Raw genomic sequence first — 12,897 nt, 5'->3', positions numbered from 1 at the left:
TGGGAATCAGCATTTTATTGGACATTCTGCTTCTGAGCAAAAATGATTCCTTCAGGACAAATGATGTCTTTTGGAACATCATTAAAATGCAATGACTACTCTTTCTGTATTTCCAAGATTAGCAATTTGACACCCATTGCCATAAACATTTTATCTATGTGGGAGAAAGAATAATTGCTCTGGGTATAGAAGTGTACCTGAAAAAAACACCCCTATCTATCCTTCAGACAAAAGGACAAGAAAGCTTAATTTGTCCCTTAGCAGAGCTGACACTAGAGAGAGGGCAAGGAAAAAACCTTCAGCTTTTTCTACAAAGTGTTTTGCTGGCGAAGAGCAGTTACCCAAATTTTCCCTCTAAGTATCAATAAAGTATAAGGCTGGAGTCCAGTGATGGAGTCCCAAGTTTTTCAGTGTCCAACAGAAGAAAATAATTCAGGACCCACAATTCCATCCCAAACTTATGTGTCCAGTGAAGGATCCTTAAAATATAAAGAGCCACTTTAGAAAACGTGGCTCAACTGATTTCAATCAAAAGTTTTTTCATCATTGTTATAAATGCATATTATAAAGTTGCCTTTTCTCAAATATTAGAATGAATATTATGTTTAATTGTACTGTATTATGTTTTTGTTAATAGAGTTTAGAAAAGTGATGAATGTATTTTCTGACTGAGACATAGGGTAAATAGTAAAAATACTAGGTTTTTTTCTTCTAAACTAACCATGCCAGAAGATATGGGGAAAGGGTCGTCACCTTGTAACCCTGCATAAAAATCTGCTAACTTTCTGGGTTTTTTATCAAAATGAGAACAACCAAAAATCTCAAGAAGAAAATTTATGAGACCCATTTTACCAGACAGAGTGGAGCCACCTACAAATAAATTTACCAGATAAGATGATGGAAAGGACACAGCAATCCTTAAATATCGAAGTCTGAAAGAGTGAAAAGTGTGCCGCTGGCTGACTTTATGTCAGGCACCCTCTGCCAAGAAACTTTTGCTTTTTCTGTCTCCTAAATTGTCTATTTTTATTAAAGTTATAAATTTTTCTAGAAGAGTGGAACTCGTTTTTCACAATCAGGACACAGTGTTTTAGATGTCGCTGGGTCTTCCTTTAGAGATGTTTTTTTATCACGTACAATAATGATCTTGATGATAGTGCAATTACGTATTTTCAAGTAATTAGGCTCTTTCATCTAGGTAAATCACTTGTACAACCAAGAGATTTAAGAAATATTTCTAACTTCCTTCGCCAACTTCTCACTTCTTGGAGGCTGAAGTACCAGCTAATGAGAACTGAGCTAATTACGGCAAGGTAACTTGAAGGTTATAAATACTTGGTGCCAATACTATTTAATAAACCAAAGTAATTAGCAGGCTGTTTTCAGGGTTCTGTCTGAACTTCTGCTTTATTAGCACTTAATTAAACTGTACTTAGATGAAAGAGGTTACTGTTACTAAACAGCTAAACGATCTCGTTATTTTGCAGTTAGCAGAAATAAAATCCTGCATTTCTTTTAATTAAAGGTCAAAAAAAATCCCAGGTCAGTTGAAACAGAGCAAATAAAACATCCAACTTCCACCTATTTTCCCCTGGATTTTGGTCAGATAGGATTCAATAGAGACCTTGCTGGCTGCATTTTTACCTAACTCTTGCCCTGCCTATGTAACACTGAGTATTAACAGGTGAGTCCTCACGGAGTAACAGAACTGAGAGTAAAACCGAAGTGGCTGTAAAATGCATTTAGAATCTCTGGGTATTTTGATGTTCTGGTGATGGTCAGCCCAGAGGGAAGCTGAGGTTTGTTAGCCCCAGTGGAACAGCCGAGCTGCAGTCACACACAGCCCCAGAGCTGCCTCAGCCCTGAGCATGACAGGCCATCCCTCAGATGATGTTCCAGGTCACTCCTGGGCCACTCTGCTCCCTCTGCCTTGTCTCCACTGCATCCCACCAGCAGCAGATAAATTCTAAGGGCTGTTCACTGATTCGTGCTGACACTTGTCTGGCTCCCAGGAAATGTTAGACATGAAACCTCTGCACCCCTCATTAGCCAGCCCACACTTCTGCAGCTTCACATCCTGTCTGCAAGGGTGCACACTGCTCTGTCACAGATAAAAGTGTGGCACGGCTGTTCTGTCTAACGGGACGTGTATTTTATAGCCACCCAGCTCGGAAAGGACAGAGGTTATGATCCCAGCTCCACATTCATTATCAACAGCACATTTGCTCCTTATTTAATGCCTCCTCAGAAGCCGGCTCCAGCTGCAGCTCCCACTGCAGGCTGCAGGACAAGGTGGTGTTAGCCAGGAAAACACATAATCAGGGGAATTGATTACGTGGGTGCTTTATTGATGAGAGCTCTGGGAGCCGGGGTACAAACCCAAATCCAACTCCAACGAGGGTCCAAGAAGGCCCCAATATTATACCCCTCCTTTACATAACTTTATGTTAATCATTAAACCTACATTGTTCTATTGTATACATCCAAGCATGAATTTTGTAAATATCTTCCTTACTATTCTAGTTTGAGATAGTAATCATGTTCAGCTACCAACAATCATTATCATTCTATCATCTATCTTATGATGATTAGGTACAGTTTCCCCCGACCTACTTCATTTCCAAGTACAAATCGTCCCAACCTTTTCCTTCTCCCCCCATCCCGATTACCCAGGCAGAGTTATACTTGATTTGGTTGGGACCATGGAAGCAACACCTGGCTGCAGTGAAGCTGAGGCTCTATTCCCAGCTTTGTGGTCACAGAAATTATGAACCCTATCCTAACAGTGGGATGATCCCTGAACAGCAGAGAGCTGCTGGGAGGCCAGCTGATGTGCAGGCAGCCCCAGCCAGGGCACTGCACCACCTCTGCTCTGGGAGGTTTGTCCACATCCATGCTGCTCTGCCCAGAGCACTGATGTTCCAGAGGGGCCATTTCAGGCCTACCTATACACCATGGCTAGTGTACAAAAGGTGATGGCCCCTAAAACCTACTTGACCACAGATTTGATTCCAAAACTGCTATTCCCAAGGTGCAACAGCCCGCAGTTCCTGTCACGCTGCTGCCTAGGACCTGCTCTCCATGTCAGATCTCCAAGCATCTCTGCCCACGGCCCCACCTGTCCTGTCCAGGTAAGAAAGGAACAGTACCCTCATTCCTTCCAATAGACCAGGTTGCTCCAAGTAACCTCCTCATCCAACCTGGCCTTAAGCACTTTAAGGGGTGGGATCACCACCACTTCTCTGCACAGCCTGTGCCAGTGCCTCACCACCCTCACTGCAAAAAACTCTCCTTCCTGATGTCCAATAGAAATCTGCCCTCTTTCAATTTAATCCCTGGACCGACAGAGGCAGACTGGGAAATAAAAAAAAAAAATTCCACTTCTTGAGGTAATGAAAGTAAAAATGCGGTGTCAGTGTTAAATATATGAAATCCAAGAGAATGTGAATATGGCCTTCTGGAAAAACGTCAGCCTTATTTTATCTTCAGTGCCAATATTCTCTGGACCTCAAAGCCTGAGCCTGGACAAACTAAAACATGCTTGTCCCCAAAAGGCCTACAGTTTCCTGCTCAGCACAATATTAAATAGACAAGATTTCAAAGCCTGGTCAATATCATTACCCAAACGATCAGAGTTCAACAGTGAGTGAAATTTATCTATTGTTCCAATGCACACAGAATTCAAAGCATTTAAATTTCAACACTGTTTTTCCAGAGAGTAACACTGGCCAGAATTACAATATAAATCTGTTACACGACTACAGAAAAACTCAGCTCCACAGGCTAAGGCATAACCAGCTGCTATTCAGGTACCTTGGAAGAGGCATTGGAGACTACAAGCTATGTCTAAAATGCTGACACCAAGCAAAGAGAAACACTTTGGCATTTGTTGGCCTCTCAGCTGATACTTTCCCCTCCCAGGTAAGACTAAAGCACAGCATTTGTGTAAATGCTGAGTTTTACACACTAGAGAACAAAGAGAGTGCAAATGAATGAAGACCCAAAGCCCAGTAATCTAGATAAAAATCAAAATAAACTGGTTACCCTCCCTGCTTTATCACATCACTGGTATATTAAATAAAGATTATTCCATGGGCTGGAAAATGCATCGATGTCACAGTTCATTCACTTGCTCTTGAGATGTTCTTTTCTTTTCCTAACAGCTATTTTTATGAATCTTTTTTAATCTATCTGCCCCTGTACCTAAATTTCAGGTGAGCTGAGGAAAACCAAAAGCTCTTTTCCCATGCTTCACCTTTACTGACAGAAAAAAACCCAATCTTTAACAAAAAAAAATTCATTTTCTCACTTTGTCTGAAAGCTCCAGGTAAGATACAGCTGGGAATTTAGTGTTCAGCTTGCTCCACTCACCAGCCAAGGGTCACAATTTATGCTTTTCCCCCTCTTTCTATGAGTAGTTCTAAAATTGTTGAATGAAATTCCCCAGATATATCAGCATTGGTATCAAAGAAATGACAAGAAAAACCCCAAGAGAAAGTTTCCACAGAATAACAAATACACCTCTTTTCACAAGCCATTCTTTCCTGATTATATTATGCAGACAACACAGAAAGAAGATGAAAACTTATTCCAAGGTAAGAAGAATTGATCAGTTTCATTGGCTCCCACATTGTGTCCAGTCTAAAGGATGTAACTGCAGAAAATCCCAAGGCTCCAGTGAAAAAGTGGGGGTGTGATTCTGTTAGAAGTGTTAACACACCCCTTACCTGTTTGCATGAGTGTTTCTAGAAGACAAGATTACAAAAGCTAGGTGTGCCTAGATAAACACCCCAGCTGGCAAAGCCTGCACCTGCAGCCTCAGACCAACACACAGGAATCCAAGTGAGCTCTGCATTTGATTTACTGCACGAGACTGACAACATCTCTTAATGCAAATCCCCTGCCAATATTGTATTCCTTCCAATGGCATACTTCATACTCTCTTGCCAAATGTAATTTTTAAAGACTTACATAATCCTTCTACCTCCTTGTGGATATTAGCCTCTATTCTGCTGCTTTTATTGTCTACTCAGCCTACACTTGAGTATCTCTGTGCCTTGCATTAAGTATTTTATCCATCCTCACTGTTTATACCCTGCAGACATCTGCAGCCCATTGCCTTCTGCTGTGGTCATCGTTACTTACTGAATTCTTTAGCTTTTATTTTTCATTTTCTGCTCAGATGTTTCCTGACTATTCTGGTGTCTCTAAGAACTCTCCAAATATTTCTAATCAAGTTGTGCAGAACTGAGCACAATCTAGAAACCTCTTCAGTAAGATGAAGTGGTTCACTGATGTAAAATATTTTTCACAGCCTGTTTGAATTTAAGCCCAGTTTACATTACAAACTGAGATATATTTTATTACTCATCTTGTTTTAGGATATTCTCAGGATTACCATTTTCAACATTTCTATTACCTTTAACAATGGCAGTGGAAAAGGACAAGGGATAAGAGCAACATCTTGCAGCATAAAATAACATTTTTTATAGAAATGCAAAATTGATTTTCAGTCTCCTTTTGAGTGCCATTAGCATTCTATCAAAGACAACGCTGAGGTATCTTTAGTCCAAGTCCACTTTAAAATGGAGCAGAGACACTTGGCTTATTCCCAGAACTGCTAACACTAAAAGGCAAGTAAATGGGAGCTTGAGGAAGAGCTGTGGTTTATTAGTCCCTCAGAAATGCAACCAGTGCTCCCAAACCAGACCCATCTCCTCTGGAGGGCCTTTGTCATGTGGATTTACTGACCTGGGTTGGAATGATTGTGGGGAGCATTCCCCTGCACAGTCAGAGACTTTTTTATTTGTCCTCTCCACTGTTTCTATTTTCAAATGGATTGCAGTATAATTTCTGCAATATAAAGCAGTTTTAAATTTATTACTAATCTCAGATATGAAGCTACATTTTAAGGGGCAACACTAACTCATCTCCAGGACTGTGAAGTAAAAGAAAGAATCTTCTAAAGAGTAACTACCTCTAAAAATTGGTCGTAAGGTTTTTATGGTCTGCGCACAGAAAAAGAAACTGGAATTGGAAATAGACAGGGAATTGTTATTCCACCAGGGGCTACACATCAACTGTCAACCAACTGCTTTTCCTTGACTTGGTTTTGTAAGCATGGTCACCAAAGAATCAGCCATGCCATTGCACTGACCTTCCAGACTGAACAGGGGAAGCAAGGTCACTTCCCATACTGCAGTACTGCAAGAGAAAGGAATGAATTAGGAGTCCCACTTCCACTCTCATTTTTCTCTTCTCACCAGACTGTGCCTCCTTGACGTGACCAAAGAGCGAGGAAGGCTCACTTCTGGCATCATCTTTTACAGTTAACAGCTTTGGTTTCTGGATCTGTCCGCATTTTGGTTTTTATTTGCTGGCTGTGAAAGTTTCATTCAGTTCTGTCAGCAGCAGGAAGTGGATGGCTGACTCGTCACTGAAAAAGGCCAGAATCAGTCCTGCAGCAGCCACTGGCATGCTGCTGATGGATCTGTGCAGCTCTGCAGGAAGCTCTATTGCATTATTACTGTTTGTGTTACTGAGGTGCTGGCTGGACAAAAAGAGCCTCTGACCAAGAGAACTTGCAAGCCAAGGAAAGAGAGGGACTGACAGGACAGCAGCTTTTGTTTTCCATGGCCAAACACTGCAGAGTTTAGGTTACACTGACAGCACTCAAAGTGAGCAGAATGCCATGCATTTTTTATCACACCCATGAAAATAGTCACCAACATCCTAGAGTCTATACTTTTCAGTAGACAGAGGGAGGTAGAGCTTGCTAACCACATGGCTGTGAGCCAAAAATTATCTCAGAGCAGGCTGGCACACTGGGTGGACATAAGCATTTGTGAGGATTTCTTTGGATGAGAATTCTTATGCCCAAGAGTAAAGACATCTCTGCATCATAAATGAAGTCAAGGGAAAAACCAGAAACAGCATTACCAACTATTCAGAGTCAGACCACTTGATCTCAGATGAGTGTCATTCCTTAAGTTTTATTTAAAAGAGCTCTTGAAACAGAAAACTCCATTGAGAACAGGAAGACACCATTGTCACATTAAGCCTAAGGACAGCAAAGTGTTCACCATCACAGAGAAATATGGAGAATTTAGAAACGAAACTAAATTACTCTGATTTTTTGGAAAGATGCAGATGACTGAAGCCACAGTGCACATCATCTTACCTGGGAAAGCACCAGCAGATCCACAGAAGCCATGATTTCCTGACTTTGGCTCTATCCTGAAGACAACCAAGGAATGTATAACCCATAGATCAGGTGCTGGGGTAGAAGAACCTGAAGCAAATCAGCCTCACTACCCTCAAAGATTTACCACTACCTCATGGGATTTACCATGCCAAGAAACTATTTCTGCATCTGACGATAAAAAACTGCAGCTGAAATGCATTTTTCTTCTCTTAACCTGCCACTAAATTTATAACAGTAGGAGATGGTGAAATCCTTGACATATCACTGTCTCAAGACTTAGGTCTCCATGAAACATTTTTAGGTTTTCATGTACAGTATCAGAGCATTAAAATTAAACACCAAACCAAAAAAAAAAAAAAAAAAAAACCAACAGATTCAGTTATTCCAGTACTGCAAAACTAAACAGAGGGAAAGAAGTCCAAAATTTCATTTTTCAAAGAAAACTAAATACAAAATATATGACAAACAAGAATTTCAGCAAAGCCAGAACTAACGCAAACCACAGAATTCACAGGAATGAAGGCTGCAGTACCAAAACTGCATGCATGGTTTCTGTCATTATCCACTGAGAAACTGGATAAACTGCTAAATTAAACTCAGCACCAAGCTTATTCCATGGATTTGGTTGTGTCCAGCTCACACAGGAGCAGAACAGGAGGAAGAGGCCCACGAAGAATTCCCAGCACTGCTCTGGCAGCCCCAGAAGTGCCAGACCCAAAGCAGAGCCAGCTCCTCTGGGTCCCCGTGGCCCCTCTGCAGCCCCCTTGCTCTAGGAGAGGATTTTTATCCTGCTTTGCATTTCAAACATCAGTATGATCTTAACAAAAAGAGCTGGGCTCTACTGAGCAGCAGTTGCATCCATCTTACTGGATTAAAATTCACAGAGGCTGGCACATGAAACACAAACTGCTTTAAGAAGCAAGATGTTATGGTAACTGACTGCTGGAGTGTAATATATCCTGGTAGCAGCCCATAAAATATGCAAGACAATTTTTATAACTTCTTTTAAAGTTGTATTTTAGCTCTGAAATCTAATTCTCTACTGTCTCACAGTGTGCAATACTCCACACTACTACAGCTGACACAATGTGCTCAAGTAAACCAGCTTTGCTGGGGCATCAGACAGCTACAGAGACACCCCAGTCAGTAATTCTCCTTCTCCCTGACACTTCTGAAGAACTGAATGCACTTTTTACTCACTATTTCCAACAAGTCAGTATGAAATACCTCAGGAGCTTCAGGTCACATTAAGAAAGAATGTACGTACACACACAGCAGACACATTCCACAATGGTATACAGCTATTACAGCTCACAGACTGGGAATGCAAAATGATTTAGCAGAACAAAAGTTCGTAATCATTAATTTCTTATGTAATTTAAAAATGTGATTTAAAAGATTTCTGAACCTCCCTGAAGGAAAGATTTATGGCTCAGTGATTCTGCAGCTGACACATTTGATGACACATCTGTCATTTCTTTTCTGATAACCTTCTACGTGATCCTACAGATAAAGAAGCAATTAACTTAGAGAATTAAGACTTCCTCCTGTGACAGGGACCATCCTTTGTCTTGACAGTTCAGGCTTTCTGCACCTTTTAGCTCCTCTGCCTTAACACACTAGATATGGAAGATTCTCTTCTGAGGCAAAATATTTAGGTCATTCCTACGCAATAAAAACTGAACAGCCACACGACTGGATTTGTAAAATTTATAGCCAAGTGGTCTGCTTTGCCTTGGGAAGTTCTGCTTTCTTTCCAAAAATGCTGCACAGGGTGAAAAGACACTTAATGGGTTTTAAATAACTGCAGTAATTTAAGCAGTGCTGACTCATGTGGATGAATTTAACACAGGGAATAAACAATTAGCTCTAAGTGGGGAAATCTGTTATTAAACAGAACTATATTAAACAAAAGGTTAGGCCACCAATGTTAGTAAGAAAGTAACAAAGAAGCGGCTATGGAAAATGGAAGAGGACTGATCTGACCAAACACAAATGTTTATATCCGATCTTAGTCACTCTGGAAACAAAATATGAACCGTTACATACTTTTAAGGTGTAATTCACTTTAGGAGTGCCTGCCTGAAGATGAGCCGTTTATTGTGTTTATGTCTGCTGTGGGAAGTGAAGAGGAGTAACTCCATTAGAGGCGTCTGCCTTACAAACCTCAACCTGCAGGCAAGATGAGTGACTGTGTGTGGAGACTGAAGGGCTGGGAATTGATTCCTTCTGCCTGGGCCCTCTCCATTACCAGCACAATGTTTGGCACAGCTCCTCTCTCCAATTCTCCAGTGATTAATGCTGGAAGGGTGCAGCCTGGATCTTGTATTGCCCACTGCAGTGCACATACACACTGACAGATGCACTGCCCCAGCACTCCCAAGAGGGATACACAAGGAGCTATCAGCCCCCTCCAGTAATGGATATGGTTAATAGGAAGAGTTTTCCTTGGCAATAATACAGAATAACTACAGGTATAGAGAAAGGTTAGGCTTACCTGAGGAGAAGAGATTCTGACTTCAATTCAGTCTCTTTTGAAAAGCACACAAAGCACACCAGACAGTCAAGAGGAACCCACACAGCTAATTATTAGGAAAAAAAATATTTTGGCAGTGTTCTAACTTGTCATTTGAAAAATGTGATTAGCTCTCAAGGAACTCCAGAAAGTGCATATACTGGGGAAAGGAAGGGAAAGGTAGACAGCCTAGACCACCAGCATGGAACAAACTGTCAATAGGAAAAAAAAAAAAAAAATCACATTTATTTCCCCTCACCCCCCTTTTATCATCTGCTTCCCACTTGAAAAATCTCGATGTTTTACAGTAATAAAAATTTCACAAACAGTGACTGTAACCAAAAAAGATATTAGATTAGTAGACTGTCAGCCAGGACCATCATGGTCTATTAAGATAAACTTATTCTATGGATATCTAGATAGATTATTCTCTGTATGTCCATTTAAATGAATTATTTGCACTGCACAGGCTCTTCAGTCTTTCTAAAAGAAACAAGGAAAATAAAATATAACATTGTCACAGGCCTAATGCTCCCTCCTGCCTGACAGACAATAGAAGAGAAAAAATCTTACTGAAAAATGAATGTTGAGTTGATTATTACCAAGCTTATTTTCAAAGTGGGAGGCAATTAGGCCATGGAAACATTCCCTTCCATTATTTCTATTATACCAGAGGAAGATAAAGTACATCAGCACGAGGATGGATGGTTATTGTTGATGCACAGTGCCAGCTAATCAGTATCCTACATCAAAGAATGATGTTCTATCAGCCCAGATGTTACACAGAGACAGGCAAATCTCTAACAGGTACTTATTCTAAAAATCTGAACCACTGCTTCAAGTTGTTCAAGTCCTTTGTTTTTTTTTTTTAATTGAAGATGCTGTGGTGAAACTAGAATAAACTTAATCTGCTGTTTAACAAAACAAAGCATTTACAACAGGATTTAGGTTGATAATCTATGTTTGCCAAAGATTTTCAGAAGGGCTCTTCAGTGTTCCTGACACTATAGGTACTCAAGCTGAAGTACCATCACTTTGCTTCCTCTTTTAGAGGTAGAGAAGACACTCATTTTAGAGGGCCTGCTTTTAATTTGACCTCTTCTGAGGTCAGTATATAATAACACTGAAAAAAAAATCACCACTAAACCTTATAACAGCAATTTTTCTAAGTGCTTAGCTCTAATTCACACACTCTAAAGGAGTGCGTGAATTCGGAGCCCCCAAATATTAACTATTCTGGCCACTTTGCAAATCTAACTGAGATATCTAAAGAAGAAATTCCTTTGAAAACACAATTTTACATGCAGTCAGGATCTCTCTCCTTGGAGACAGCCAAAAGGCACCCAGCCATGGCTCAGCTTGAGCAGAGGGTTTGGAGCAGACCACCAGATTTTTGCTACTGGTTCTGCATTAACCTCCCAGTTTCTGAACTCTGTCCTATCCACAGAGCATCAGAACCAATTCTAGAGGTCTTCTGGCTCTTGGGAGATTCCTCGATTCAGATTGATCTGCATTAATAAAATACTGGTAGAAACATTCACCTTACTCTCTTCCAGCTCACAGCCCTAGCAGCTGTGAGTATGTCCAGAAAATACTAACAAGGAGATAGGTCAAACAAAATTAAGTCACGAAAGAGTATCCTCCTCAATTCTACTTTGCCAGTAGTGAAAATGTGTGCTTCGTGGGAATGAGCTAATCTTGAGCACTGAAATGATACAAAGTCTACATTTAGAACCTCTTTTCGCACTTGCAGTGCCCAAATCTGCATCAGTCACTGCAGCAGAGCTCAGTAAAACTCCTGTTTAATGAGATGCCACTTATCTGCAAATACACTTCACAGGAACGTATTTCCAACTACTGCAAATTGACTTTGCTTCATTCTTTCCACACGTCATTGTGCCACAGAGAATAACTCCTTTGATATTAATAGCAATGAAGATGCATTGCATCCGACAGCCCTAACAACACGTTAAACACAATGTTCTAACTGTAAGCAGATGAAGAACCAGAAGGGAACACTTTTCTCGGATTCCATTGTTTCAGAACACAGTTCTGAATAAATGAAATTATCCTACTTAAAAGTTATTTCCACTTTGATATTACTGCTATTTAATACGACAATTTTATTTTGGGAAGATTACTTTCTGACATACCGCAAATTATTCTCCCCAGACAACATGGTTTATCCTTCTGTATCTGCTGTAATCAAATTTGTCTCACTAGTCTCCTGTTTCTAGTGTATAATTCTGGTAATTAGACATCCTAACTTATTTAAAATGACAATCCTAAGGTGTCACTTGCAAAGAGAAACAATGCAAAACATGTTCTCTATCTCTGACTGCTGTTGCCCAACACAGTGATGGATTCAGTCAGGCTTTATTTCACTCACTTGGTTACCAGAAAGTGCTGCTTCTGCAGAGCAACACAACTTCTGCCAGTGATGTTGGTCAGACCTCACTTTTTTCCTGCATTTAGGAGACTCCCCAAGCAGACTTACTCACCTAACTCAAACACTGCCACTGTGTTCTCCACAGGAAAACCATTTAAGAAGCTTCACCTTTATTTCTGCTCTCTCCCAAGTGATTTGTTTGCCTAAGGAAAGAACCTACTTAACAAGGGAGGTAAATCTCATTTATAACTGCATGTACAGAGAATGTTTTGGGAAAGAGCATGGGCTGCAGTTTTAAAGCAAATGAAGAGTTTAACTGCAGGGCCAAACCTTTCGTTTAACACTGCATGCAGAGTTGCTGTAGCTTGACAAATACATTAACACTGAAAATGCCCAAAAACTTAGTTAAAACTGAAAGAAAAATAACCCACTGCATGCAGCGCTGCCCTCGTCTTTCCTTCTTGCAGTTCCTCATTCCATTAACAAAGTTCTAAGAAAGTATTCTTCCTGATTTTTAGCACAAACAGGGCAACCAACAATCATTATGTTACAGATTTTTAGCTTCTAGACCAAGTTGAGAAAGGTGACCTCCTACTACCTCCTTTGGGACAACACTCCTCACAAAAAGCATGGGAGAAATACTTACAGAAGAAATGATGTTAAGGTGTTAGTGCTACTGACCAAGAACTATCACCTCACTTGAACAGCACAAGAGTGGAAAAGGCCCTTCAGGAATGCACAACTCTAAACATCGAAATGGAAATTGTCAGGTCATTTAGTGACAGAATG

General features: G+C 40.5%; 2 protein-coding genes across 2 annotated transcripts in view; both read right to left on the bottom strand.

The window, feature by feature from the left end:
• Positions 1-12,897, bottom strand: part of SYNPO2 (synaptopodin 2) — a 295,612-nt gene that overhangs the window by 234,701 nt on the left and 48,014 nt on the right. The window lies entirely within an intron of this gene.
• The window catches only part of LOC136360799 (bifunctional heparan sulfate N-deacetylase/N-sulfotransferase 3), a 43,801-nt gene that overhangs the window by 29,414 nt on the left and 1,490 nt on the right, over positions 1-12,897 (bottom strand). The gene's annotated exons all lie outside the window — the stretch shown is intronic.

Source organism: Sylvia atricapilla, chromosome 4 (assembly GCF_009819655.1).
Source record: "Sylvia atricapilla isolate bSylAtr1 chromosome 4, bSylAtr1.pri, whole genome shotgun sequence".
Classification (NCBI taxonomy): Eukaryota; Metazoa; Chordata; class Aves; order Passeriformes; family Sylviidae; genus Sylvia; species Sylvia atricapilla.
The sequence above is the reverse complement of the archived record's forward strand: the minus strand, read 5'-3'. Positions and strand labels throughout refer to the sequence as shown.